Source organism: Psammomys obesus, unplaced genomic scaffold (genome assembly GCF_907164565.1).
Source record: "Psammomys obesus unplaced genomic scaffold, mPsaObe1.curated_primary_1811, whole genome shotgun sequence".
Classification (NCBI taxonomy): domain Eukaryota; kingdom Metazoa; phylum Chordata; class Mammalia; order Rodentia; family Muridae; genus Psammomys; species Psammomys obesus.
Genome location: NW_026596158.1, coordinates 1,935,341 through 1,962,220, shown reverse-complemented (window position 1 = coordinate 1,962,220; position 26,880 = coordinate 1,935,341). Strand labels below are relative to the sequence as shown.

At 52.4% G+C, this 26,880-nt stretch overlaps 1 protein-coding gene across 7 annotated transcripts in view; it reads left to right on the top strand.

Moving 5' to 3' along the window:
• Positions 1 to 4,444: 4,444 nt before the first annotated feature.
• Positions 4,445 to 26,880, top strand: part of Sipa1l3 (signal induced proliferation associated 1 like 3) — a 189,618-nt gene continuing 167,182 nt past the window's right edge. For 2 of the 7 annotated variants that reach the window (XM_055594751.1, XM_055594747.1), the window contains exon 1: positions 4,452 to 4,942. The gene's annotated coding sequence lies outside the window, so the exon portion shown is untranslated. Of the gene's footprint in view, positions 4,943 to 6,939; positions 6,979 to 17,324; positions 17,943 to 26,880 lie in introns of those variants that run through there. The other 5 variants (XM_055594750.1, XM_055594753.1, XM_055594752.1 and 2 more) reach the window with 5 other exon arrangements.

Here is a 26,880-nt window from a genome sequence, read left to right as displayed (position 1 = left end):
GAAGAGAAGAGAAGAGAAGAGAAGAGAAGAGAAGAGAAGAGAAGAGAGGAAGGACAAATTTTCGTGGACTAAACCCCAGCCCTACTACATTGTAGACTCCTATATAAGACACAATGATAAAATGGCTCATAAAAGCTCTCTAGCTGATCTCTGGTACACTAAAGTGGAGGACTGTTGGTTAAGAAAGCTGTTGTAAGCCCGATGGGGTGGGGCATGCCTTTAATCCCATCATTTCGAAGGCAGATTCAAGCAGATCTCTGTGGGTTCAAGGCCAGCCTGGCCTTACAAAGCTAGTGCAGGACAGCCAAAGTTACACAGAAAAACTGTCTCAATAACAAAAACAACAACAGAAAGCTTTTGGAGGTCAAAGTCAGAATGGCTTGGGCCTTTTGAAACAAAGCCAGCAAAATCCCTCCTCCAGTATGGCTAAGCTTGGGCCCTATGTTTGCAGGGAGGAGGCAGCAGGCGAAACATGTATGCAGAGTAGGCGGGAAGCTGTTTGGAAAAGAGATTTGTTAAAGACTACCTGTAAGTCCAGGACCTGGGCAGCTGAGGCAGGAGAATAGGATAATGATTGGGGTCTAGGCTATCCCGGGTTAAATGGTGAGTTTCAGGCCAGCCAGGACTATTATGTGAGTGACCCTGTCCCCAACCCCCAAATCAAGACTTAAGAGCCAACCCACAGTTCTGAACTCATCTATATCAGAGAGGAGGAGGTTCTGCAAGCTCATAATAAGGAGGCTCTTGACCCCCAAATCCACTCAAGAGTAGGACTGGGGCCGCCATCGGGCCTCAGCGTTTCTCTGTTTCTCTCTGCCCTCTCAAGCTCATACCAGGCTTCTGCTGGAACTTCCATTTCCACTCCTGATCCTGTGCACACCGGGCCCTCCTTCGTCCCCAGAACCACTGAGATGTCACCTGTGGCGGATCTGCAGTCACCGCCAGTGGCTCCCGTTGTCCTAAGCACAGCAGCCTACAGAAACGCACAGCTGGGGTCTTTGGGGGGGGGGTCGCTGCTGGTGGGGTGGCCTGTGAGTCTTCACCAAGGTTTGGGCTTCCTGTCGTTCCTACCTTGAATGTGTCCATCAGGTGACCCAGAGGAAACCTCTCCACAACTCCATCCTTAATCTCGGGGCTAAACCCTAAAAGCAAGTCTGGAAAGCGTTCCAGGGGGCTTGCTTCCTTCCAGGGGGACTGACGGACAACCTGATGACTCAGAAGTGATTTACTGGTAGCGCTCCATCTGTAGTCAGAGCACTCATGAGGCCGAGTATTGGGACTCGGCTACACGAGCTCCTACTGTCTACAGGGAAAGGACAGGTCTGTGCCGTTTTCCTCTTTCCCGGGTCTGATGAAACAGCATCTGAAGCAGAGGGCGGCCTAGGAGGCCAGCACTGCAAGCACACTGGCCGCAGGGGGCACCGCCCTCTGCCACACTGCCCACTGCCGGCTTCCCGCCGGGCACCCACCCACTTCCTATTCAGAGAGTCTAACAGCATATGGGATACAGACTTCTTGCCTCATAGACTCTATGGTTCAGCAGGGAAAGAGGCATCAACAAAGCCGAAGAACTGATTAACAATGGCGGGCTGTTAGAAATTTTTCTGCCGCCTTTAATTGTTTCAAACTTAAGTTCCACTAGTGACATTCACAGTGTCCTTGGTGGGGTGTGCCCACACTCACGAGCATCGGAGGGGGTGCATTCAAAGGGTCCTCCTGCCTCAGCCTCTTGAGGAGCGGGCTGTCATGCCTGACTTTGGTGATTCAGTTTCAAGGACAAGCTTAAAGAGGTATGAGCATATATAACAAGAAGTGATCGCCCTTTTGAGATAGGTGAGCTAGGATCCTGAGTGAATTCAAAGGCCTGGCCTTCCAGGCGGGTCTCATGTCTGGGAACAGGCGTGCAGGAAGTCCAGCTGGGACAAGAAGGGCTTCATTAGTTGACTGCAAAACTAGAGAGGCCTCCATTCCTGCCAAGGAGCTGAAGTTTGTCTTATAGTGTCTGGGAGTGCTACTCTTGGACCTTAGGCAGATTCAATGGGCTAAAATGCACTTAACTTTCTTTATAGCTGATAAACATACATTAGTACTGTGGGCTAGTTTCCAGTCACTAGAAGAGTTAGTTCAGATCCCTGGGAATGATAGCACCTAGCTCTTACAAGGCCATAAAGCACTACGTAGGCGTTTTATCTAACACTGTATTAATTTAAAGAATGATGTGTGTGTATGTATGGTGGGGCAAGCATGTGCTCATGTGGGCAGGCGCCCTGGAAGGAGGCCAGAAGAAGGCGTTCGATGCCCTGGAACTGGACCTAAAGGCAGTTGTGAACTGCTCAGCCTAGGTGCTGGAAACTGGTTCCCCGGAAGAGAAGCATGTGCTCTTAATTTCTGAGCCATCTCCCCAACCCCCATTTAATTCTTAGGATGGCACTATGACTTCGCTATTGCTCCCTTCTAATTAACTTTTAAAGGTGAACATGGGGGAAAATATTGGAATGCTACAAAAGAAAGTTACTGTTTCACACTGGGTCACTTGTCCTGTCTCTTCTTCACACACGTGACCTGGTCATGTCCTTCCTGGTCATGTTTTTTTCTGAATCTTGCTAAAGGTGTTCTGTACATACAGAAGTATAATACATATTTTTCTACACAAAATCTATATACAGTATACATACATTTTCGTTCTATCTGAAGATTAGCTCATATTAATATAGAGCTGTACTTCATTTTGCAACAGTTGCCAGAAGCAGGATATATCACTGATCATTTCCCCAAATTCCTATTCGTGGACACAGGTCCCGTGTGGGTATGGGTCTCATACACAGGCTAGCGGCAACCTTGCAATGTAGCCGAGGAACCACCAACCCTCCTACCTCTACTTCCCAAGTGCTGAAATCACAGGCCCTCTACCACTGTATTTGGCTTGTTAACAGACACTGGGCAGTCTCTAACCTTTTGTTACAACAGTCCATGCCACAAATGACCATCTTTGTTAGTGTCTCGTTTTTGTTTTTAATTAAATTGTAAAACGGAAACAGTAAACATTTATAACCAAATAACATTTTAAGGTATCAGGACTCATTATTAAAATTAATCTTGATTGCCGTATGTAAAATTTATTTTATTTATCTATTTCTGTGAACTAGCTGCTTACTTACAAGAGCGTGGTTGAGGGTTTATTCATATGGGCATGAGCAACTTAATAAATCATACCACTGACGAAAATGTCTCTCCCCCAGCAACCATTAGCTGCCTAGACAGTCTCAGGGATAGGTAGGCTTCACGAGATTTTATAAAAAATTATGCCCCCAAAAGTCCTAACTCTGTAGCTCAAGATGGCCCAGAACTCACTATGCAGGGACCCTCCTGCCCTAAGCCTTCTGAGTGCTGGCATTACAGGCCTGGTTTTACGCAAAAATTAAAATCGGCCAGGCATTGGTACATGCCAATCCCAGCGTCTGGAGGCAGCTAACTACGTGGAGGAGACCGGGTCTCAAAAATTAAAGTGAAATAGTTTATGTAGCTATTTTTTGCAAGGTATTACTGCATGAGATTACAGCGATTTGGCTTAGATGTGTAAGACACTTTTACTGAATGAATGTGCTTCCTGTCAGGTCATAACCACCACCCTCCCAGGAAGCAGCGAAGACAGAAAGAGTATCCATGAGGTTTAGAGGGCTGGGCAATCCTAGCCAATCGCCTGAGAAACCCTTTATGGAGTGATCTTTGCAATACGGTTTTTGTTCGTTTGTTAAAGGTCGTATCTTCGCTTATTTCCGCGAGTGGACTAAATCTGGTCATTTCCCAGGCTGCAGGCACCCAACCAGTACTCGTTACCCTCAGACTGTGTCATTACTGAATGCATGGCAGAGGAAAAGCCTGCCAGGCAGCCTCTGCGGGTCGTGATCCCGCGGCTCCCTCCACCTCGGGGACGGGGCCGGCGCCTCCGGGGAGGGACGTAGGAGCCCGGGGAGCCGCGTCCTCACGTTCCGGCTCCGCGGGATCCGCAGGGGCGGGCGGGTAGGTGTGTCCGCCTCCTTCGGGCGGGAGCCGCGCCTGTTACCTGCGACACGACTCCCGACAAGGGACAGCGAGCTGGGCGGCCCCCGGGGGGCTCCTGTGTAGACCAACAGCCCTAGAGGGGGACCTGGGAAGCTACGCTGAGGACCACGAGGGAGGACCCCGCCGACAGAACGGTTAGTCCCGTAGGCCCGCACCTGGCGGACTGGCCGGGGCCACCAGGGCACGCGCGCGCGCGCACGCCGGCGCGCGCACGCCTTCCAAAAGGGGGTGGGAGAAACCCCTCCTCCCTCGGCCCCCCGCCCCGAGCGCGGACCCACCGCGGCCGAGGCGCGAGCCGGCCCGAGAGCGCGCGTGCGCGAGGGCGCGCCGCCGCCGTCCCGCTCCGCCCGGCGCCGAGGGGGGGTCTGGCGCATGGTTCCGCTCCTGCCGCCCCTCCCCAGGCTCGCAGGCTCCGGGGAACAGCCTCCCGCCCCGCGGAGGGCGCCGGCGAGGGCTCCCCTCGCAGAGGGAGAAGGCGGACGCGGCCAGGAGAAAGGAGGAAACCGGTCGAGCAGGGTGAAGAGCGAAGCTCCCCGGCTGGAGCCGGCACAAGACACGCCTCCCTGCCTCACGCCCCTCGGGGCTGCGGAAGTCCTCCGGAGACTGGAGCTGCACCGGAGCGACCAGTAGACTACGCTTCCCAGAAGGCGGTGCGGTGGCGCGCCTACGACTCCCGGCAGGCCGCGCGCGCCGAGCTCTCTTCAGCGCGCTGCTTCTCCGGGAGAAACTACATTTCCCACGAGGCCGCGCGCGAAGCGCCTTGGAAGTGGGCAGCCTGGAAGTCACTCGGGCCACCGGAGCTGGCGGCGTCTCTAGCGAGCCGCGCGGTGCCGGACGCCGCAGTCGAGGAGCCCGCGGGGCGTGCAGCCGGGACGCCTAGGTACGTGGCTCCTGGTGCAGAAGCAGTCTCTCGCAAGGGTGGTGGGAATTGGTAGCTGCTCGGACCCCGAGGGTCAGCGCAGGCGGGGTGACCAGGCGGACGGCCGGGTGTGGGCATCGGCTGTGGGGGGCGGCAGCGCCGGTACTCACACGCCCTCCGTACCCGGCGGGACTCGTGCCCGCATGGCTCAACTTTCCAGACGTGCAACCCAGCACCGTGGGGAAGAGCTTGCAGTCCGGGAGACGTTGGTGCACGTCCCAGCTCTGCCACTCGGGAGCTGCGGTCTGGGAAAACCGCGCCGAGCCTCCTTTTTGCCTTCGGTAAAACGGGGAAGGAGAATGTCTTTTACTGGTTTTGAGATGTTGAGACCTGATGAAAAGGCATTTCACGTTGGAGATACTTATTACGGGCTTGCGCTATTGTTAGCTCCTGGATAAATGAGGTGAAGATACTATAGATTGCATAGATTGGCAGTTGGTTGACCATGTGCATGGAACCCGAGTCCATGGTTAACACTCAATGCAGGGTAGCTGCTGTTATCTGCGATTATTTTGATAAGAGCTTCTGCTGGTGAAGCAGAGAGACTCACGTTCAAATCGGTTTTGTCATGCACCAGCTAGCTGTGTGACCTTGGGCAACTAACTTCACCCCTCTGTGCCTTAGTTTCCCTTTCTGTGCCTAACTAGAATGTGGAGCTTTTAGTGGAAGCCACCTCACAGAGTTATTTTGAAGATGTAAGGGACCACCTTTCGTGAAGCGCTTAGCACAGCTGCTGGCACATAGCAGTCTGAAAATGCATTTATTCAGCGTTTCCGGCTAGCTTACAGACCCTCTCTGAGTAGAGCTCTGAGTGTATCGGTTGGTTACATCTGACTACATCTGACGGCCAGATTCACCAGTGGTCCAACTGGCTTTCCCTTCTGCAGACGTGGGTTTGTCATTTATAGAAATGGGACAATAGCGGCGTTGCCTTGGTACGGTTGTGAGGATTTGCTGAACACTAGGCTGAGCCGTCACCCTTCCCTGAGTAGCAGCTCTTATGTGTTATGATTGTTCCTCAGTGTTCTCCATCTGGCCCAGAGACTGTCTGACCGTGGGCTGTGACATGACAGCCCTCAGCTCCCCCACGCGTTTGCTCCCAGCCTCAGTGTCCCATCTGTGAAATGGTAGTCATGGGGCTTCCATGCCAGGGTTGTTCTGATCCCAGGAGATATTCTGTGGTTAGCGCAGGGCCCAGGCACTTGAGGAATGTACCTCTCTTTTTTTGCAGCAAGCCTTTTCTAATAGTTTGTACCTACAGGTCAGAGGGCAAGGTTAGTGTCCCCCATCCTTAAAGTCTCCTCAGCAAAGGTTGAATTGTTTTGATATAAACATGTTTTAGCGTAAGGACCTGAGAACAGAGGCGCTGAACTGCCATCGGCGACAGCAACCCTTGCACACTCCCTCTCCTCCAAGTCAGTCTATTTCACTCTAGCTCTGTATTTATTATTATTGTTTGGTCTGAGGATGAATCCAGGGCTTTGTGCTTGTTAAAACACTTAACTCTGCAGCTGAGCTAAACCCCGGGCCCCAGTGTGGCTCCGGATTCATAGAGTGTCCTCATCTCCAGCTCCAGATGTCCTGCTTCTATTTCCATGGTGTCCCCTGACGGGCTTGGGCATTGCAAACTCAACATGTCCAATCTGAACACTTTCTCCTCTTTCTCCTCCTTGATTCAGTAGTCACCATCATGGCACATGGGCCAGCATTGACCCAGTTGCCCAAGCCAGTGACTTGGAAGTTGCCAGCCTTCCCATCTCCAGGCGCTTGGGAGGAGGACGGAGCTGCCCTGTTACAGAAGCAGCTCCTCCCTGGGCCCGAGCTGGAGGTTGCCCTGTCCCCTGAAGGTGGCCTTTTCTGTTTGTTTTGCGACAGGGTCTCAAGTAACCCAGGCTGCCCTCAAGTTCACTATGTAATAACCAAGGTGACTTTTGAACTCTTACTCTTTCTGTCTTCAGGTACTGGGATCACAGGTGTGCATCACCATGGCTGCAGAGGTAGGCTTTTCTGACAAGGTCTAGTTGTTTCTTTTAAGTCAGCAGGAATGAACGTAGGCACACAGAAGTAGCGTGTGCAGTCATGTGCCCCAGAGAAGACAATGGGGATTTGGCCAGACTGCTGTGGCTACAGATGTCTCAGGAAAGCCTGGCTTCCAGGCAGCTCATTGCTGGGGGTTTTAGCCTGCCAGAGACAAGCCCAAACTGATTATTTCTTTCTGAAAGACTGCACACATCACACACCAGGGCAGAGGTTGGGAAGGTGCTTGCTGGGTCTCTGTGAGGTTTACTCTGTGGCTGAAACCTGTGCTTGCAGTTTCATTTGAGGATGGGAAATTGGTCTCAATTGAGTTTATAGTGGCCAGTGCATTTAAGGGTTTTTTTGTTTTATTTGGTTGTTTTTTTTAATCTGCAGAAATAAGGCAATGACTTAAGAAGGTTATTTCCCTTGTAGTGACACTAGCGGATGGTTTTTAAACCTTGCGGGTAGAATGGCCTAAGAGTTAAACGTGGGCCTGCTGTTCAGATGTTGCAGTTGTTAGGCGGTAAATCAAAAATGAAATGTAGAATGTGCAGAGGTTGGTATCTTTTTCAGCCGTAAGATATATTTTGCCTATATGAAGCTTAGACTTAATAACTTGCAAAGGCTAAATTAAATGTACTTATATTTTAATAAAATAATTCTCTAGTTTTTGTTTTCTGCTATTAGAATGAGAGGGAAGCTGTCAGGCCAATTTGTACATTTATTTTTATTTATTTTTTTTAGGATTGCTCTGGTCATTGCCACTGTGTGTGTGTGTGTGTGTGTGTGTATGTGTGTGTGTGTTTGAATGTATACAAACTAAGCATGGAGACAAACACCTGTAATACCAGCACTGGGAAATAGAGATGGCCAGGAGGATCAAGGCTAGCCTGTGCTATCTGAGAGACCCTGTCTCGAAAACCAGAGTATGGGAGGCAGGTAAGCTTACTGTGACATGCCAGACAATGTGGAGGTATAGAAGGACAACAGTGAGTACCACCTTCAAAGAGAGCTGCCAGCGTGAGCAAAATGGCCTTGGCTGTCAGCCTGTAAGCCTCCTTGTGTTTGTGTGTGCACTTAAAAGAGTAGGGACTGTATAGGTATATATAATTAATGTCCAGCCCTACCCCCTTTGTGTGTTGGTGGGGTCTTCCCTAGCCTAGCCCAACTGCTCTTGCTGTGTAACAGGCTGGCTGTTGAATTTCTGGTTCTCTTGCCTCAGCCTTCTGAGTGCTGGGATTGCGGTGTGTGCCATTCCTGCCTGGCTCAGGCTGCACATACTGTAACTGTTTTTTTTTTCAGTGGAGGTTGGACATAACCCCTTCAAGGTCTGGCACACAGATCTGACTCCTTCACTGACTGTGCCCACACCCTCAAAGGTGGGGAGACCCTGAGTGCTCTGTTGTTCCGTTGGTGGACATCGCCATCATTGTGAGGGCCTCTACCTTGGCATCCATGCTCCCTTAGACACAGGCGGCACAGCACAGTGTCTGAAAACACTAGAGTCTGGAGCCATGAGGCCTGGATTCAAATCCTGACACTGTTCCTTACTCCCTGGAATCCCTCGGATAAGGCGTGTATTCTCCTGGGCTTCAGTTTCTGGATCTGAACATCAGAATGGTACCAGTACCTTCCTTATGGGATGGCTGTTGAGAGAAAATGTGTCAGACTTTTAGGGCAGGGTCCATGGTTGCTTGCCTTACAGTCTTTCAGATCCAGAGTCACTCCCGAGGCCTTTGTTGCAGGGCTCACAGGAGGAGCTACCTGAGTCCTTGAAAATGCCAGGGAAAAAATACAGAGAAGTTGTAAAGCAGGAACCAGTGTGAGATGTTGGGCTCTAGGGTGACAGGCTTAGTTGCTTGGAATGAAGAGAAAATCTGCTCGGAAAAGGAAGATTCGAGCCAATGCAGGGATCACACCGAAGCTGCCGTGGGGATGGGGACGCGTGCTGGAGTACCAGTAGGGAGTGCCTGTCCTCAGATTTTCAAGAAGTGAAAAGCACTTGGAAAGTCGCCTAGGCAGCAGCTCTGAATTCAAATCCCGTATAGCCATTAATACATAAGGTGTTCCTGAGCTTTTCCTTCGTTGATGAGCTGTTGGCCATAGACATCTCTAGCTCAGGGCTGGTGGAGAATGAATGAAATGTCTACAAGACGCTGGCCCGCTGGACTGCTGCAGCTCTGCGTCAGGCCCCAGTTACTGTTCTTATTTTATTAAGTTGACCAATTAATTGGGCGTCTTCCATGTGCTGGGATTTCTTTAAGGCATGGAGAATTTGACAGTGAATGAGACAGGCAAGAGCTGTTCTCTGCTTTTCTGTTTGTGTTCTGACACCAAGTCTGGCAGACATGCAGCCCAGGCTGGCCATGAACTCTCAGTCTTCCTGCTCCGCCTCCCAAGTGCTGTGATTAGAGGTGGTGAGCCCCTCACATTTGGCTCAGGTAAGATCTTGCTCACAGGGCTGCAGACTACCTGAGGAAAGGCGCACAGTACAGCAGGTAGTTTCGGGGACTTTGTTTGTTTTGATTAGAAGTTAAAGAAACAAATGTGTTCTCGCTCGTAGTCGGGTGAAAGGCTAGAGTGGCTGGATGGAGGAATGGTGGGTACTGTAGCCCGATGATCAGGGAAGGCCTCCTGAGCCTCAGAGGGAAAGACTGAGCCAAGACCTGAATGGGCAAGAGGCAGCAGCTGTGCTAGGAGTTGAGGGCTTGGGGGTCGGGGGGGTAGGCGGAGGGAACAGCAAGTCCAGAGCCAGCAGCTAGGGTTGAGCTTGCCACAGCAGCACCATCGTTGCCATTGGAGTCGGTGGGTTCTGCTCTCCAAGTTCACACTACTTTAAAGTTTGTAGAGTAATAACGTCGACGTTGCTAGCATTTACACAGCAGACTTGCTGCCAGGCAAGTACTTGGCTAAGTACTTCACACATGGCCATGGCTAGGTATTTCACACATGTCTTCGACTAATCCTTCCAGTAGGCCAGTGACATAATTTAACCTCATAGAACTCACTTTACAACTGAGGTCACGGAAGCTGGTCAGCGGTGGCACATGCCATTAATTCCAGCATTTGGGAGGCAGAAACAGGCTGATCTCTCTATAAGTTCGAGGCCAGCCTGGTCTACAGAGTAAGTTCCAGGACAGCCAGGGCTGCCCAGAGAAACCCTGTCTAAAAACAAACAAACAGACAAAAACAAATGAGATCTCTGTAGACTGATGTGCTTCATTGCAGGTCCTCTTTATGAGGCGAAGGCCGGTGGAGGGGGTGAACACAGCCGTTGCCAACTATATTTAGTGCCCATTCATAGGGCAGGGGGGCAGCATGGGCTGCGGTGGCACCCTGTCTGCTGTCAAAGATGCTCCAGGTTGGACATCAGGGGCTCCTGGGAAGAGTCCAGAGCAGAGAGCAAAGAAAGCAGCCTAAGCATGGCCAGGGCCAGCGAAGAGGGAGAGCAGGAAAGAACAGTGAGGATAGCAAGGTAGCAAGCAAGAGATAGAGGCTAGAGCAGAGCGAGAAGGCCTTCGAAATGAGAGCGAGAGGGAGGGAGGTGTGAGAACAGCAAGAGTGAGCGAGTGTGCGGTGGACAGGTCATGTGGGTCAGGAGGAGTAGCTGAGGGAGGGAGGGCCAGGATAGCAGCGTGTGTTTGAAATGTGTAACAGGCATTTGTAATACTGAGGGAGCCTGGAAGCCAGCGCGCGCCTTCATATGCCGGTTGGAGCCACAGGTAGCCGTCTGTCCCTTTTGCCAGGGGTAAGGGAGACTTCTTTTGGCAGACGGGAGCCAGTTTCACAAGTTCCTGAGGGATGCTGGCTCCTCTCCGGCCACCAGAAGTCCTCCTGTAGCCCCGCTGCAGCTCATTTCTAGACACATGGACTACCTGAGGCCTGAGAAGGGCTAAGATGGATGTGCACCTGCTAGCCAAGAGAAGTAGGTGGATTCCAAGTCTGTTCTATTGCCAAGGTGATGATTTGCACTCAGCGCCTACTACTGCCGATGCCTGGTGTGGGAAGTGTGTGCGGTGAGACTGTACTGACTGACCGTATGCGGTATGGACTTCTGCTTCTTACATGGGGAAACTGAGGCTCAGTGGCTCTTCTAGCGTCCGAGTCATCTGGGGCCTGCTGAGCAGAATGGTGCACCAGTGGCTCAGCCTCTCCACCCCACGACTCCTCTGAGGAGTTCCTACAGCATCTTCCAAACCCCCCTGGGCCGTGAGGTTGACACCACTCTGGGCCTGGGGTTTCTCTGATCCCAGGACCTGTTCTTCCATTTCCCTTACAGTAAGAGAAGCGCTCTGGCGATTTGGTAATACTCAGTGTTTCAGATGTGATCGTGCCCCGTGGCTCATAGCTTCAGGATGTGCATTGTGAGATTCCTGTGAATGGGCCGTTGGGATGCCCAGCATGTGCCTGGATGGGGGCGGGAAGTGAGGGCGGACAGGCGCGTGGGGGCGAGTAGGAGATGAAACCAGCTTGGCCGTGAGTGGGGAACGGTTGCAGCTGGGTGGTGAGGGCTTATTATAGCCTCCCTTTATCTTTGTGTGTTTGAAGTGTCTCGTCAAGAAAAGTTAAAATCAAGTACAAGAGGTTTTACTCCGCATTTGTGTGGTTCAGGCTTAAGTGTGTGCGTGGGGAATTCCCAGCCTCTGCTCAGTCCACTTATATAATAAAATGATTTGCTTCTCTTCCCCTTCTCCTTCACTGTGTAAGCAGTCCTTGGCTGGGGGCTCTGGAAGCCCCCCCTGGTAAATCGGGGAGGCTCCAGCAGCCACACACTTCCCGCTTCTGCTGAGCCTGTGGTGGCAGGGTCCTCCTGGGGCCCCTCTTCCCTGATGGGTTTCCTTCCAGCACCTGACTGGAGGCCCTGCCCACATTTTTCCCCAAAGGCCTGTTTGAACAGGAGGCCTCAGACCCTCCTCACAGCCAGGACAGCCCCTGTGACACCCAGCCTTGGCTCCGCCAGGAACCTGAAGCCAGCCTTTGGTTCCCCACAGTGACAGGCCATGGAAATGTCCTTCTTGATTCTGGTTTTTGGCCAAAGAGGGAGAGGGGCAGCTTGGGACGTTGCTTGGGGCCTGCTATCTGGCCAGCAGTGAGAATGCAACTCGCTCCCGAGGCACACCATGTTGGAGCTCCGGGAGTGTTCTTTGGTGGCGTAACTTCCCCGCCCGTGATGAAATCCTTTCATAGGAGCACCAGGCAGAGAAGTGAAAGCCCTCTCGGGGCAAGGAAGTGTCTGCTGGCCCCTTTGCTTCCTTCAGGTCTCAGGGAGGTGGCAGGTGTGATAGGAGAGTTGGCTGTGGTCCTGCCTGGCACCCTTTGTTCTAGCTGAAGCACCTTGTTTCAAACCAGGCTCCTCCTCTGTTAGTGTGTGTGTCGCATCTGAGGGTTGGCAAAACCCAAATGCTAGCACCATGCATTTCGTATATATTATCCCTGTGCATATGTGTGTGTGCGTGCAGGTGCGTGTGTGCGAGCGCTCGCACTCGCCTGTGGAGACTCGAGGCCTCATTCCTCAGGCACAGCCCACTCCCCAGCCCCTGCAGGCTCTCACCGGCCAGGAGCCCACAGGCAGGCTGGGTTGGGTGGCCATGAGCCCCTCCGTGGCTGGGCTTACAGGAGTTCACCTTTTGTAACATGGGCCCGGGGGATGTACTTCCTCATGCCCACACAGCAAACGCCTCACCCACTGATTATCTCCCCAGCCCTGCTTCTGCTTAAGCACAGTGTTGCCGGTAGCCCAGGCTGACCTTGAACGCCTTCCAGTCCTGCCTGTACGTCCCAAGTGCTGCGTCTGCAGGCGTGGGCCATGATGGTCAGCATGGAGGGGGTTTTACATTTATACAGGGGTGAAGAGGCCGCATATGTGCTGTGGTATACGTGTGGAGGTCAGTGCTCTCCTTTTACAATGTGTGATCCGGGAATTGAACCCAGCTCCAGGTTTGGCAACAAGTGCCTTTTCTGAGTCATCTCCAGGCCCCCAGATTTGATTTAATGTTTGTTTTTGTTGTGGGTTTTCGTAACCCACAACAAAAACCCTGGCTGTCGTGGAACTCACTCTGTAGACCAGGCTGCCCAGACACACAGAGACCCGCCTGCCTCTGCTTCCCGGTGCTGGGATAAAAGACGGCCCAGCTGCCCAGCTTCATTGTTTATTTTGTTTGCTTTTTGAAACAGGGTTTCTCTGTGTAGCCCTGGATGTCCTGGACTCACTCTGTACAGCAGGACTACTGAACTCAGAGATCCGCCTCTGCCACAGCCAGCCAGCCTAGCTTTGGCTTTTAAGCTTGCTCGGTGATGGTGTTCTCATGAGAACTGTGCTAGATACGAAGGCTATCCAGCAGTGCAGACTCTGTTCCTCACCTCTCTCTCCCTTCTGGGGTCCACGCAAGTGTGAGACTAGGAAAACAAGATAAGTGAAACTAAGCTAGTGCCACACACCTGTAACCTGAGCTTTAGGAAAGAGGCAGGATATTCAGGAATCCAAGGCCGATGTCTTCAGCTACGGAGAGAGTTTGAGGCCAGCCTGGGCTACATGAAACCTATCTCAAAGGAGCACAGAAACGGTAGAACAACAGGGCCAATAAGATCCCTGGGATAAAAGCCTTTGGTGCCAAGCCTGATTTTGATCCCTAGAATCCACTTAGTGCAAGAGGTGAACTCTTGCAAATTGTTCTCTTGACCTCCACATCCACATGTGTGGAAAAATATTGTTAAAAAAAAAAACCAAACAAACAACGAGGTAAATAAATAGACTGTACCGTGTCAGGTGGTAGTAAGCACTAAGGCGAGAACATTAAGCGGGGAGGGAGTATGACGTGTCAGGGCAGAGGGTGTGGAGGCCCTCAGCGGAGGGACAGCCCTGGAGGAGGTGGCAGCTGTGTGGCGGTCGGTGCAAAGGTCCTGAGGCTCAGGGGGCGATGGAGGAGGTCCTCTGAGTGGAGGACTGAGGGACGTAGGGAGACAAAGGTAGGAGCGCTAAGTTTTCACGGTTGTGTTTTCGGTGACCTGGGACCCATTCTTCCCTTTCCTCTAAAATAACAAAAGCAATCTGGATGTTCAGGAACACTGAGGACATTTCAGGCCGATAGTTAAATTGTACTGAATTGTTTGGTTTTTGTTTTTCTCTGTGTATCTTTGGCTGTTCTGGAACTCACTCTGTGGCCCAGGCTGGCCTCGAAATTGCAGAGCTCCACCTGCCTCTGCCTCCTGAGTGCTGGGATCACAGGCATAAGCCATCATGCCTGCTCCTTGCTCTGAAATTTCAGTAGTAGCCACAGCTGCATGGAACTAAAAGTGTAAGATTCAGACACCCCGGTTCCTTCGTTAGCGACACCACTGGCCTAGTTTCTTGCTAGTCTTCAGTCCCTCACATGGTATTAAACGTCCTTGAGTCGTATTGGGCTGTAAAAACCTGGTTATTTGTGGGTCAAGAATGGTTTGACATTGAGTTTTATGAAGTTTGGTGTGATAGTTTTCTTTCTGGAGCAAGAGGCCTTTGGCCACTCCTTCTCACCCTAAGGGTGAGGCCAGAGATCAGACCTCCGTGTCTCATTCTTCCCTGTCATTGACCAGCCCCGCAGTGCCTACAGTATGCCGGAGTCAGGACCCCTGCCCAGCCATGGCTCCAGAGCCAAGCTCTGCTGTTCTTCTTGTGGGAGTCCCTTTCCTCCTGGACAGGGCCTGGCAGGCCAGTGGTCAGCCTTCCTCATCTTGGGGCCTGAGCTTAGAGTGCCCATGGTGGTATGTGCTGGGGCGCCAGAGGTGGAAGCAAGGCCTTTGGTTCCCTTTTGTGGAGCCCCAAAGCACAGTAGTGATTCCTGGGGGTAAGATAAATATAGAAGAGGTATGGCCCAGTGTTGGGAGAGCTGGGCAGGAAGTTACCTCAGTGGGTGTGCCCCAGGCTGCTGACAGTAATGACGAGGGTAATGGTGTCCAGTGTGTTCCGGACAGTGCCAGGGGCTTCACATGCCGTGACTGACTTCAGCCAAGCCTCCTTCCCACTCCTTCAGCCAACCCAGTAATTCCCTTTGTAGACTTTAAACAACCTGCCTAGGGGTCAGAGGGCCACGGAGCCATGGAGCAGTGGCGCGGTAACTTTGCAGCCTTGTGTGCCCCTGCGGGGTTCTCGGGCCTGCAGAACCGCACTCAAGCCGGCCTTGTCCAGGGAGCTCTGTGCTCCAGGTCCAGTGTGAGCGTTTGCACATGCAACAGTCCCCCAGGGCCTGCTAGGCTTCATGTCCAGGAACCACAGTTGAGAGTCCAGTCATCGGCCCCAACAAAACCGGCTGGAATGAGATTTATAGAACAAAGAAGCCCACAGGTCTCAATATAGGGGTTGACAGTAGCTCCTCAAAGTGTATACGGTCCCAGTCCTACTCCATCGTGTCACTCGTCACTGGCCGTATACTTCTCATGACCTCTGGCTCCCTGCGTGGCTCCACTTGGCATGCCTTTTAGGGCCCTATCCAGCAGCAATTAAGGACACTTCTCACTCACTGTGTGTCTCTTTAAGAGCGGAAACCTTTCGCTTATGCCCTGCCTCCTGATTGCTCTTAGGTCTCTCGGGGTAGCACTGTGGCAGATAGCCTGACACAGCCCTGCGTGGACAGGTCCTAGCCAGGGCCAGAGGCTGTGGGGATAAAGTCAGAGCTCTGTTCGGGAACAGGTGAGAGTGCAGAGAGATCTGCTGTACAAGTTGGTGGAAGGGCAGGACCACAGGCTCATGGTTTTTCTCTTTGTGTTGCACTGACTAGATTTGTAATTACCTCAGTTACTTAGCTGTGTGCTCTTTAATCCTGTCCGCCCCCCAAAACCTCCTGCATAGTCCGTGTACCCTACGAGCCCTTCATGTGTCAGTTACCAAACGTTTTGTATGGGCAGCGACACTGGGGACATGTTCATGGTTTTTTAGGTTTTGGTTTTTCCAGACAGGGTTTCTCTGTGTAGCCCTGGTTGTCCTGGAACTCACTCTGTTGACCAGGCTGGCCTCGAACTCAGAGCTCTGCTTGCCTGTGCCTCCCCCAGTGCTGGGACCACAGGCATGTGGCCCTGCGCCCGGCTTGTTGGTGGGGATGTTTCTTGGGAGCTCTCTCTGCTCAGCACCACCTGGGGCCTCTCTGCTCCTTCCCACTCCCGAGCAGAGGCTCATCCGAGGACCCTGGAGGGCTGGTGAGAGGACGGAAGGGGAGGATGCGGGTCAGGTACAGATGGCCAGCTCAGAATCGTGGCCCTGGTGGTTCTGTCCCAGGCCCAGCCATCTGGGAAAGCAGTGTTCCGTTTCCAGGCAGAAGTTCCCTGTGACTGCCTGCCCACGCACAGCGGTTGCCCTGGGAGGCCGCAGAGGGCCTGAGGAATGTGGCGGAGCCTGTGCAAGTCCTGGGTCCCACGTAGCCCCCGGGGGTAAGCCGCGTGGCCCCTCCGTGTCCCTTTCTATGTGTGTAAGGGGGAGCTGGGATCGCTCCATCCTCCCCGGAGTGAGTGACTTACAGGCAGTGCCCAGGGCACGGGCATCAGCTTGTTGCCTTGTTTGTTTGTTTGTTTGTTGGTTTTGGTTTTGGTCAGTTTATTCTCAGGTGACTAAGAGTTCCCTGCAGGTAAAAGAAGCCTAGTTCATGTTTACTACAGTGTGTGGGTCACAGCGCACATTCTAATTTGTTTGTTTGATGAAGAAAATGGTAAGAGTTAATTTTGCTTTCCTGAGACAGGGGCTAAGGCTGCAGGCCAGCCTGGCCTTGAACCTGCAGCACCTCCTCTGGCCTCAGCCTCCCCAGTACTGGGATTACAGGTGGGCACCGTCACACCTGGCAATAGTCTTGCTGTATTCCCATCAGACATCCAGGAGCCAGGTGGCTTTCGTTTTGAAGGCTCAGGTGTGAGCAGCTTGTGACAACACAGCTGAGAGTTATTGAGCTGTTTTGTTTGTCTTTGTTTTTTCCAGACAGTCTGATGTAGCTCAGGTTGGTCTTGAACTCCTGTCTCCCTCTTCCAGTGCTGAGATTATAGCTGTAAGCTGTTGTCTCCGTTCGTTATTGAGCATTTATTGGTCAGAGCTGTGATCTCACTGGGTCCTGTTCCTTGTGGTCTCCTCCCAAGGGCACTTGAGCACAGTGGTCAAAAGCTGGAACCTCCGAACTGCAGCGCTTGGGCTGGACTCCCCACTTGCTATGTGACGTCCATGCTGTGATTTCCACGCAACACTGTCTGTAAAGCAGGTGTGCTGGTGGCGCCGACACAGGCTGACATGAGGCTCTGGAGAGATGGCAGCCTTTATAGCAGCACTGTCCCAGCGTGTGCTTCCAGAGCCGCCTGAAGCGTCTCCACAAGGTTTAATCATTAAGCCCCTGCAGCCAGCACCGTCTGCAGAGGCGAGGGGCCCACCTGTGGACGGGAAGGACGTGAATGAAGCTGCTGGGCGCGGGCAGGGACACAGTGGCGCTGAGCCAACCCTGGCCCAGCACTGAGCAGGTGGCCTGTTCCTGAATGGGAGGCAACAGGCAGGCTTTGTTACCTTCGAGCTGTCTCCCAAACTCATTCAGACCCAGGACCACGTGTCTGATGAGTAAGGAATCCTGTTATTTCCCTTCCCCAACGGGAATGTTGGCGAAACCGCCTCTTTGGGAATGTGCCTGTGTGCAGAGAGCAGCCATCTCGGGGGAACTCCGGTAGCTGGCGTGGCCTCGAGGCCGCTGAATAAGTCGTTAGAAGCTGGCACTGCTGGTTCCCATTTCCGCATTCCAGACACCCACAGCGCCGCCGGAGGAGGCACCACCCCAGGTCGGCCAAGGGAGCTGGGGCAGGTGGCCCTGGGCTGGGGAGAACCTGGGACAGGAGGCACACCTGGGGCCGCCTCAGAGCCACCTGCCTGCCGTGTGAGCAGGACCACGTCTGGGACGCCCGGTAGGTGAGCAGGACCTCGGTAGACCTTCCAGAGAAAGTTACCGATGTGAGTCTTCCGCTCGGGAGCCAGCTTCTCTCTCTCTCCCCCCCTCTTCTCCCATGAAGTGCTTACCTTTCTGTTCCTAGCCCTAAGCCAGGGTAGGCCGAGTGGTGAGGAAGGGAGAAGAAAATGGAGGAGTCCCGGGGAAAGAGTGGCCACCTGGGCCCCTGCTGTGTGCAGACTTCCTTCCCAGGGGCATCAGGCACCCACCCTGGTACGTGCATGCCGTGCACTCTCCCGTGAATGCTGTTCCCTCCCTGGGCTTCAGTTTCCTCTTTTTGGGAAATAGGAAATAGCAGCAGTTGTGGAGCAAAGCGCCCCAGCTCCTCCAACCCCTGTGTCACCACTCCACTCCGTGCGGCGGGGGTGGGGCTTCCGTGCTCTAGCCTCTTCCTGGCTGTGTCCGCTGCCTAGGGAACCTGTGGATGGAGTTGGGGCGCCATGCCCACCTGTGTTCCCACAGTCACTCGGCCGTTCTCTAAAGCCACCGCCCTCCTGCAGGCTGCTCCGACGGTCCCTTCCCTGGGTGCCTGCCTCTCTGTCCCCCTGGAGCCTCCCGCTCCGCTGGATCCTCTTCCACCTGCTTCCCCATTGTTGGCTCCGTGGGAGCACAGGCCCTTGATCCTTGCAGAACGGTGCCTGGCGAGTGGTGGGCGCAGCTGAAGTTACGTCATGAATGACTTTATGCTACTAGGTGTCCCGTTGGAGGCTGGCTGGCTGGCCAGCTGCACTCATGGGTTTGCTAGAGGGCCACCAGCATTTCAAAGAAGCCAGGGCAGTGTGGTTGCCATGGCCCGCGCACCTGTCTCTCCGTGGTCATGCAGCCGTTCTTGGGGTCTGTCTGTAGCCTCAAGCTGCTGGCTTTCTGGCCCTCGGCCCCTTTAGGCTTCCCGGCCTGGGGCCTGGCTGTGGCTCATTTGGGCATTTTGGGCCCATGGCATGACAGAGGAGGCATGGCACTGGTGAGTTAGAAAACGATGGAGTAATTTCAGTAAGAGAGGACTTGGGTCAGGCCTCCATGTGCCTATCTGCAGGGTGTGTGGAGAGGCCACGCATCTCCAGGGCTCTGTGGCGGGAAGGCAGGAGAAATAGGAGTGATCCAGCTAGCCCTGGTTTGTCCTCCTCTCTGCTTTAATAGGCAATAACTCTTGCTTTGCGCTGAGCAGGTTTTAATTAACCGGTGAGTTGGAGGAGTCTGGCTGTATCTTAACTGACAGGTTCTCTGTTTCTGGCTCTGGGTAGCAACCACTGATGCTGTAAAATTCTCTCAGGTTGGCTTCCCCCGGGACTCTCCAGGGAGCCAGGTCAGTGGCCCTCTCTGCTTCTCCCAGCAGCCTGAGGCCTTGAGGTACCTCATGGGCCTAGTGATGTCCTATGGCAGTCGTGTGCCCTTCACCCTCCAGAGCCTGTTGCCGTATGGAGGGCCGCTGCGGCAACGGGTCACTGTCCCTCCCTTGAGCTTGAAGGAGCATCATCTTGGGGTAAGTTGAGGAAAAGCCATTTCTCACAATGCTTAGGTCCCAGTACCACCTGCTCTCTGAAAGACGGTGCTAAGTGACAGTGTCTGTAAGGGAGAAGCGAAGGGAGTTCAGGTGACAGCTAATGTGCCAGAAGACTCGTGGATCAGAGTGGGGATAGCGAGCACTCGTGCGCTGGCTTCAGCTCCTTCTTGAGTATTTTCCGTTGCCCTCTCCCGCCTTTTTAGGGCGCTTTTTTCTCCCTACCCTGCCTGCCAGGCAGCACCCTCCCACAGCAGTACCTTCCTGCATCCTTCCTCCAGGTGCTTTCTCCGTGGTTATATAATGCTGCAGGGAACAGTGTTATTCCGTTAGGGATAATACAGTATTTCCCCGCATTTTGCTGTCATACACAGCAGTACCCTATGGAAATATTTCTGAATCTTCCAGCATTCCTCCAATTCTCTCTTCTTTAAAAAAAAAAAAAGGCCAAGCAATGGTGGCACATGCTTTTAGTCTCAGCCCTCGGGAGGCAGAGGCAGGCAGATCTCTGAGTCTGAGGCCAGCCTGGTCTACAGAGCAAGTTCTAGGACAGCCAGGGCTGCACAGAGGGACTCTGTCTTGAAAAACCATGAAAGAGAGAGAGAGAGAAACAGAGAGAGAAAGAAGGAAGAAAGGAAAAGGGGCTGAGAGATGCTCCGTGGTTAAGAGCACTCGCTGCTCTTGCAGAGGACTTTAGTTCCCAGCACTTACGTTATGGCTCACAACCATCCTTAACTCCAGGAGAACTGATGCCCTCCTAGCCTCTGTGGGCACCAGGCACACATGTGGTACACATACATATTTGCAGGCAAAATACTCATACACATTAAACAAAAATCTAAAAAATATTTTATTTTTATCCTAGCATGTCCTTTACAACTGGGGCACACCCCCAGCCCCTCACTGGGGGATTCTAGGCAGGTGCTCGTCAGCTGATAATCCCCCTCACTGGAGGGTTCTAGGTGAGCGCTCTACCACTGAGCCACGCCCCCAGTCCGAATGTACTTTGTTAATGTCTGCCTGACACATAGTGGTGGGCATGCCGTAATTTATTTGGCTAGATGTTTCTGATGTGCTTTCTTTTTGTTTCTAATTTTTTCCCAAACTTATTTCTGTAATTGATGGCCTTCTTAAACTAGCCCACAGGTGTGGGACCTGCTTAGCTACTTTAACGTCGGCTCTGTAGGCCTTTGGGAATGAGAAGGAAGCAGCGGTAGCGTGGTGGTGCCCCTTGTCCAGGTAGGAGGTGTGTTTTCTGGGGGTTCTCACCGGCCCCGGGATGATGAGCCACCTACTCTAAATGCGTCTTAATTATAGAAATGATTAGTAGCTGCATCATCCCTATGCCAACTAGATGTGCCTAATGGGCACTTATGACACAGTTGGAAGGGGAGGGGTCGTGCTCTTCCCTGTGAACAGTCGTTGGGAACCAGAGTATGGAAGCAGATTCTGCTGGGATGCTTCAGTTTGGGAATGCGCTTGTCGCTGTGAAACCTGACACGTTCTGCTGAGATGCTGCTGCCCAACAGGACACCCAGCAAACGGTGACCGTCCTCCGATGTCAACAGAGTATTGCTTGTCAGGCATCTGTGGGTGACCGAGGCTCAGCCGGGTGGGACGGCTCTCCAGCTGGTCCTACTGTGCTGCAGGTCAGCAGTGCTCAGGGCTGGAGCATTCCAGACGGTTTTTCTTCAAATGGCCCTTGGGATGACTCTGTCCATCTTTCTGTGTGATCTCAGGACCTTTCCTTCCATGTAGCATTCTTAGTCAGCCAGGCTTTATGACAGCAGCCTCTTCCTCTTGTTTTGTTTGCCTGTTTGTATTTGTTGGGAACTGGGTCTTTTGATGTAGCTTTGGCTGACCATGAGCTCACTCACTGTCCATCCAAGTTACAGGCATGCTCCACTCTATCTGCCTGCCTCTTTGGCTTCTCAGGTCTTCTTCTGCTTAGGGCAAGAACCAGCTCATATCACTTCTTCCCTCTGTTGGCTCTATCTGCACAGCCTTGTAAAAAGAGAGGTGATGTAAGAATTGATTCCTGGAAGGCTGCCCTGTTGGGGTTCACCTGTGAACACCGATCACCACCACAGGGCCTGCTTCCTCACCGGAAGAAAGCAGGATTTGACAGCTTTGGCATCGTCAGCCTCATAGTCAGAAGTCACCTGTTCGGCTTGCAGTCCCCCATCCGTGGGACAGGAATAAGCAAAGCTAAGGAAGGAAATTTCTGCCATGGGAAAGCAGAACCTTTCCTGAAATCCTTAGCTGGTTTCTACTTGTGACTCTTCAGTTCCAGTTTTGTGACATGACCCCACTCTGCTGCAAGGATGTCTGGGAAATGGAGCTTTATAGTCTGAGCAAAGGTTCAGTACGGAAAGAAGCAGACATCCATGTTGTATAGGGTCCTACCTACACAAGTGGCTTCTTCAGACAGTCACAGAAGCAGTTACATAAACTGAGGCAGCATGCATTAACTTACCAATGACTCCGTAAGTCCTTCGGGTCAGCTGGACACCAGGCCTCACAGGGTGCTTGTAAGGACTAGCGAAGTGAACCTGTCTGGGGCGGGGGGGGGGGGGGGGGGGGAGCTGGCAGGAGCATCTCAGGTCTTGGCCTATTGCTTAGGTCTTCTCTCGTTAGATACTGAAATTAGACAAACGGCCACGAAGCAGCCAGGCTCACTCTTCGCCTGTATGGTGAAGCCACCACGAGTACTTTTTCATGGGAGTGGCCTGGAGCAGACACTGTCACTGTGCCCAGTTCTCAGATGGAGGAGCAGACATGGACTGGCTCGGTAGCTGGCTGTCCTTCAGGGATGGCGTTGTGGAGTTGACTCAGTCTCTTGTGTGGTCCTGGAGACCAGGAAGTGAATGTCGTGCCATATTGCCTTATTTATTTTAGAAACGTTTCTTACTGAAGTGGGCTTGTGACACCAGAGCAAACAAGAGGCAGAAACCACCCGCTCTTCTATCCCCTCCACTCCCGCTTCCTGCTTCTTCGCTGTGGCTGACAGAGCTTGTTACTTAGATCTAAGTGGGGTGTGGAACCCAAGGCCTCCATAATGCTAGGCAGGCTCCTTACCACCGGCCTACATCTCAGGCCTACACGAGTCCAGCTTATGAAAAAATAGGAAAGCCGTACTCGTTAATGCACAATACTTAAGCAAAAATGCATGTCATGGAGTAACAGGCAGCCATTAGCCTACTGTGGCCCCAGAGCCAGCCTCACAACTCCCGTGCACCCCTCTGCCTGCCCTGCTAGAGGCAGCCACGGTCTGGAATTTCTCACGCTTGGGAAGAGTTAACTACCAAGGCTGGGCATGGTGGTGCATGCCCGTAATCCCAGTAACTGGGAGCCTGAGGCCACAATCTGAGACCCTGTCTCAAAAATCACAACAAAATGAAACATATGTAGGTATTTTTTGAAACCATGTTTTTCACTTAATACAATTCTAAGATTGATGTAGCCGTAGGTCATTTTTTTTTTTTTTAAACCTCCAGACCGCATTTCTGTTTTAGTTGCTTTCTATATTTCATTCATTACGTTTGTTTTCCTGTATGTGTGTCTGTTGTACATGTGTGTGGGCACATACGGTGCCGTGGAGCATATATGGAGGTCAGAGGACAGTTTGTGGGAGTTGGTGTTCTCCTTCCACCTGTTCTGGGGCTTGAGCTCGGGTTGTGACTCGGTGTCAGATGTCCCAACCTGCCAAGCTGTCTCACCCAGCCAGCGTTTCTGTTACAGCCATTTCCACGGCAGTGGGCATTTCGCAGGCTTCCATCGGTGCGTTACTGTGACTGTTAACACTCATTTCTAGGCGTTCGCGGGCAGGAGGTTTGCAGCATGTCCCGGAATGAGATGCTGGTCATGTTAGATGTAATGGTCTTTGCCCTCTGCACATTTTCACCAAAGGTGTATGAGGGTTTTGAGCTCCCTTTTGCCCAAATCTTGTCCCATGGGTTGGGTAAAGCTGTGAGTCTTCCTGGTGAATCGACATGAAATGAGATCTCCCTGCAGCTAATTTGCAGTGTTGTGAAGATGTGGACAGGAGACCAAAGCCACTTTTGGTTTCCTTTTTCTCCACACTGCTTTTAGGTTTTGGCCACTTTTTCATGGATTTGTCGTTCATGGTTTTTTGTTTGCTTGTTTGTTTGTTTTTCCAGTTTCTCTGTGTAGCCCTGGCTGTCCTGGAACCCACTCTGTAGACCAGGCTGGCCTGAAACTCACAGAGATCTGCCTGCCTCTTTCTCCAAGTGCTGGGAGTAAATGCGTGCACCCCCACACCTGGCCTTCGTTCGTTTGTTGGGTGGTGTTCTTCATCGGCCTCCTGCCAGTCCTGGGGTGCCCTGTTTAAACTACTGAGAGCTAAATTTATGGCTCCTTTGGTCACTGCCTCCCCAGCTCCACAATCTCTAAGTGTATCTACACTACAGTATCCTTTTTGAACTCCTCTCCAGTGTCTGTGGATTTGACACACCCACCATGTCAGGATTAATCTCAACTGCAAGTAAAGAAAATGTTGGAAACCCAGAACAACAGTGGGCTAATAAATAAGATGGGAATTGATGTTTCTCTTATATAGAGGAGACTGATGATAAACAGGTCAGGGCTGTATCCTCACAGGAGATCAGTCATCTCCTGCCATCCTGTCCTGCTACTGCCACACCTGGCCACTCTCCCTCCTCGTCTCCAGAAAGACTTGACGGAGGTTTCTCGAAAAACTTCTGCTTACGCCGGCTCAGAACTTAGTAGTGCGTGTAACTGAAAGGGATCTGGGAAATGAAGTTTCATTTCACATGGCTCTGTTTCGGCTATAGATTAGATTTTTCTTACTGAGTTAACACAAGAGTTCAAGCAGTAGAACAAGCAACTAACAGCTTCACTAAGTTGTGGTATAACTTAGCATGGAGTCTTTTAGGGAGGGTCTCTTGTAGGCCAGGCAGAATTTGAACCCCTGACCCTGCAGCCGTTCCTGGGCGCTGGGATTGGGGGTATATGCCACTACGCCTACTGAAAATGAAGCTTTGTATGTTGCCCCTCTTCATCCTTAGATGTATTCCACAAACACGGAGCAGGCACCCGAGAGAGAAGCTATTTTGGGAGCTGGGGAGAGCGCTGAGTGAGACAAAGCCCCCGCCTCTGGTCGTGCAGACCTTCTGTAAAGGAGCCAGAGGAAAGTGTGGCAAGGCAGAACTAAAGGACGGCGGCTAGGCTGGAGGCAGGCAGCACTCTGCCGGCCCGCTGCTGGGCTGGGGAAGCCTTCCCGGTGTGCCCGGGGCGTGAGGCAGCACCCTGGATAGCCAGGGGAAGAGGGCCTGGCAGCAGATGGGGCCTGGTGTGTGGGAGGGACTCTGGATCGCCACACAGAGGGGGGAATGGTGGCATGTGTGGAGAGGCGAGGGGGAGGGGGCACAGTGCCTGCGGCTTTGTGGGCTGCAGGGAAGTCCCTGCTTTACCCAGAGTGAGGTGAGCCTTAGCATGGCTCTGAGCAAGAGGGGATGTCCGCTGGTGGTAAGTGATCCTGAGTCCCCGAGTTCTCACCGGCTTCCAGCATTGCCAGCTTGCAACCTGCCTATTCTGAGACCTGTTAACTGTATAAAGAGCCAGTGTTTGTCTCTAAAAGATAAGGCTTCTTTAAAGACAGGCCTGTTGTCATGATTAAGAGAATTCAAAATTAATTTTACGTCCTCTGGCCTGGGCAGGGTTAGCGTTTAGGTCCCCTTGCTATCCTTCTAGAACCTGTTTGTCCCGATTAGGACCCCACCAGTTCCCACTGGATTCAGAAAGTCTCACAGCTTTTGTGGTTCCTCTCCTCTCCCTTCCCTGTCTTAAGAGTTTTCCTGCGTGCGTGCATGCGTGTACGTCTGGGCCGGCTAGCTCTCAGGAGTTACAGGCTCATGCCGCCTACTCTCTTGCTTTTCTGTGGATGTAGAGATTTGATCTCAGGGTCTCACACTTGGATGGCAAGTGCCCCTTCCCTCAGAACCCTCTACCACACCGTGGCTTTTTGCTTGCTTCAGCCCCTAGGCTGGCCTGGGACTCAGGACTTCCCTGCCTCAGCCTCCTGAGTGCTAGGCGTTTCCGGCAGCCTATCTGTCGAAGAAAGCTGTGTCTTCTGTCCCGTGTACACTGAGGTCTAGAGTGGACTGTGCTTTTACTCTATGTGCTCTAAGTGGGTAGCTGGGTCTAGAGACCGAGCGAGCTTTGACTTTGATATACAGCAGGTACACGCGCATGCACGCATGATCACATAGGCGCGCACACACGCTGTTTAGGCTGGAAGGGCAAGCCCACCTCCTGGTGTTGCTGGGCTTGTATCCAGTGGGCACGATGGAGAAAGTCCATTGTCTTCTGTGTTGTTCGTGGCCGTGGATGGTTGTCGCCGAGGTCTGTTCTGTCTTTGGCAGTCTGCCATCATTGTGACGTGATGGCATGTGATATGCCCTCTCCATCTTGCTGAACTCATGCTGGAAGGAGAAACCACATGTATTATTCATACCCCTCCCCTGCCCCCAGGTTCTGGCTCCTGTGGACCTTTGCGTACATTAGAAATGAGGACCGAACTGTCAACCTGGTTTCTAATCTGTACAATCTGGAACAGTGATTCCAGTCTTCTGTGGGTTTTATGTTCATTCCTCCCGTCTACACTGGACCTTGGTACAGCCTGACACTGGTCGTAGCTGTCCTCTGGGCAGGTGTGGTTGCCCCAGGCCTCACCTTTGGCCAGGTGGGGCCTTTGCTGTTGGCCAGTTGGCATCACTAGGAAGAAACAACTCTAGACTGTTGACAGTCCCACCGGCTGCCCCCCACCCCCAGTATGTTTTCTGACCTTGTGGTGTCTGCTGAGGGTCTGCCCTAGAGCAAGGGTTTCATTTTTCCTCCTTGGCCCAAAAGGCTTCTGAGCACTGTGTAGCTTCTGAAGAGGCTTTCCAATCCTGACAACAAAACAAAACAGAACAGAACAGAACAGAACAAAAAAACAATGATGGGGTCTGCTCTGGTGAAGAGAGGCCATTCCTTCTGGTTGCCTGGTCAAAGGAGCTCATTATCCGGGTCATGAATTCTTTAGAGCGATAGCACACACAGCATCATTTGGATGCTTTGCGATCAGTTATGCATTCTCTTGCCCAATACCCAAGAGCCTCTTGGCTTCGACAGAGTTAACTCCCTGTGGGAGGGAAGTATTTGATGTGCAGTGAAGGGCAATGTGTTAATCCATTTGATTGTTGACATATTCAGTAAACATTCATGGAGCTTTACATATGTCTCAAGGCCTGGGGACAGAGCCAGAGGAGGTCTGTCCCCTGGAGTTTATATTCAGGGTGAGGGACACAGATAACAAAAAGATAAGGTAATGACAGGGATGAATAATTGTTAGGAAGTCATCAAAGCAGAATGGAGACACACACACACACACACACACACACACACACACACACACACACACA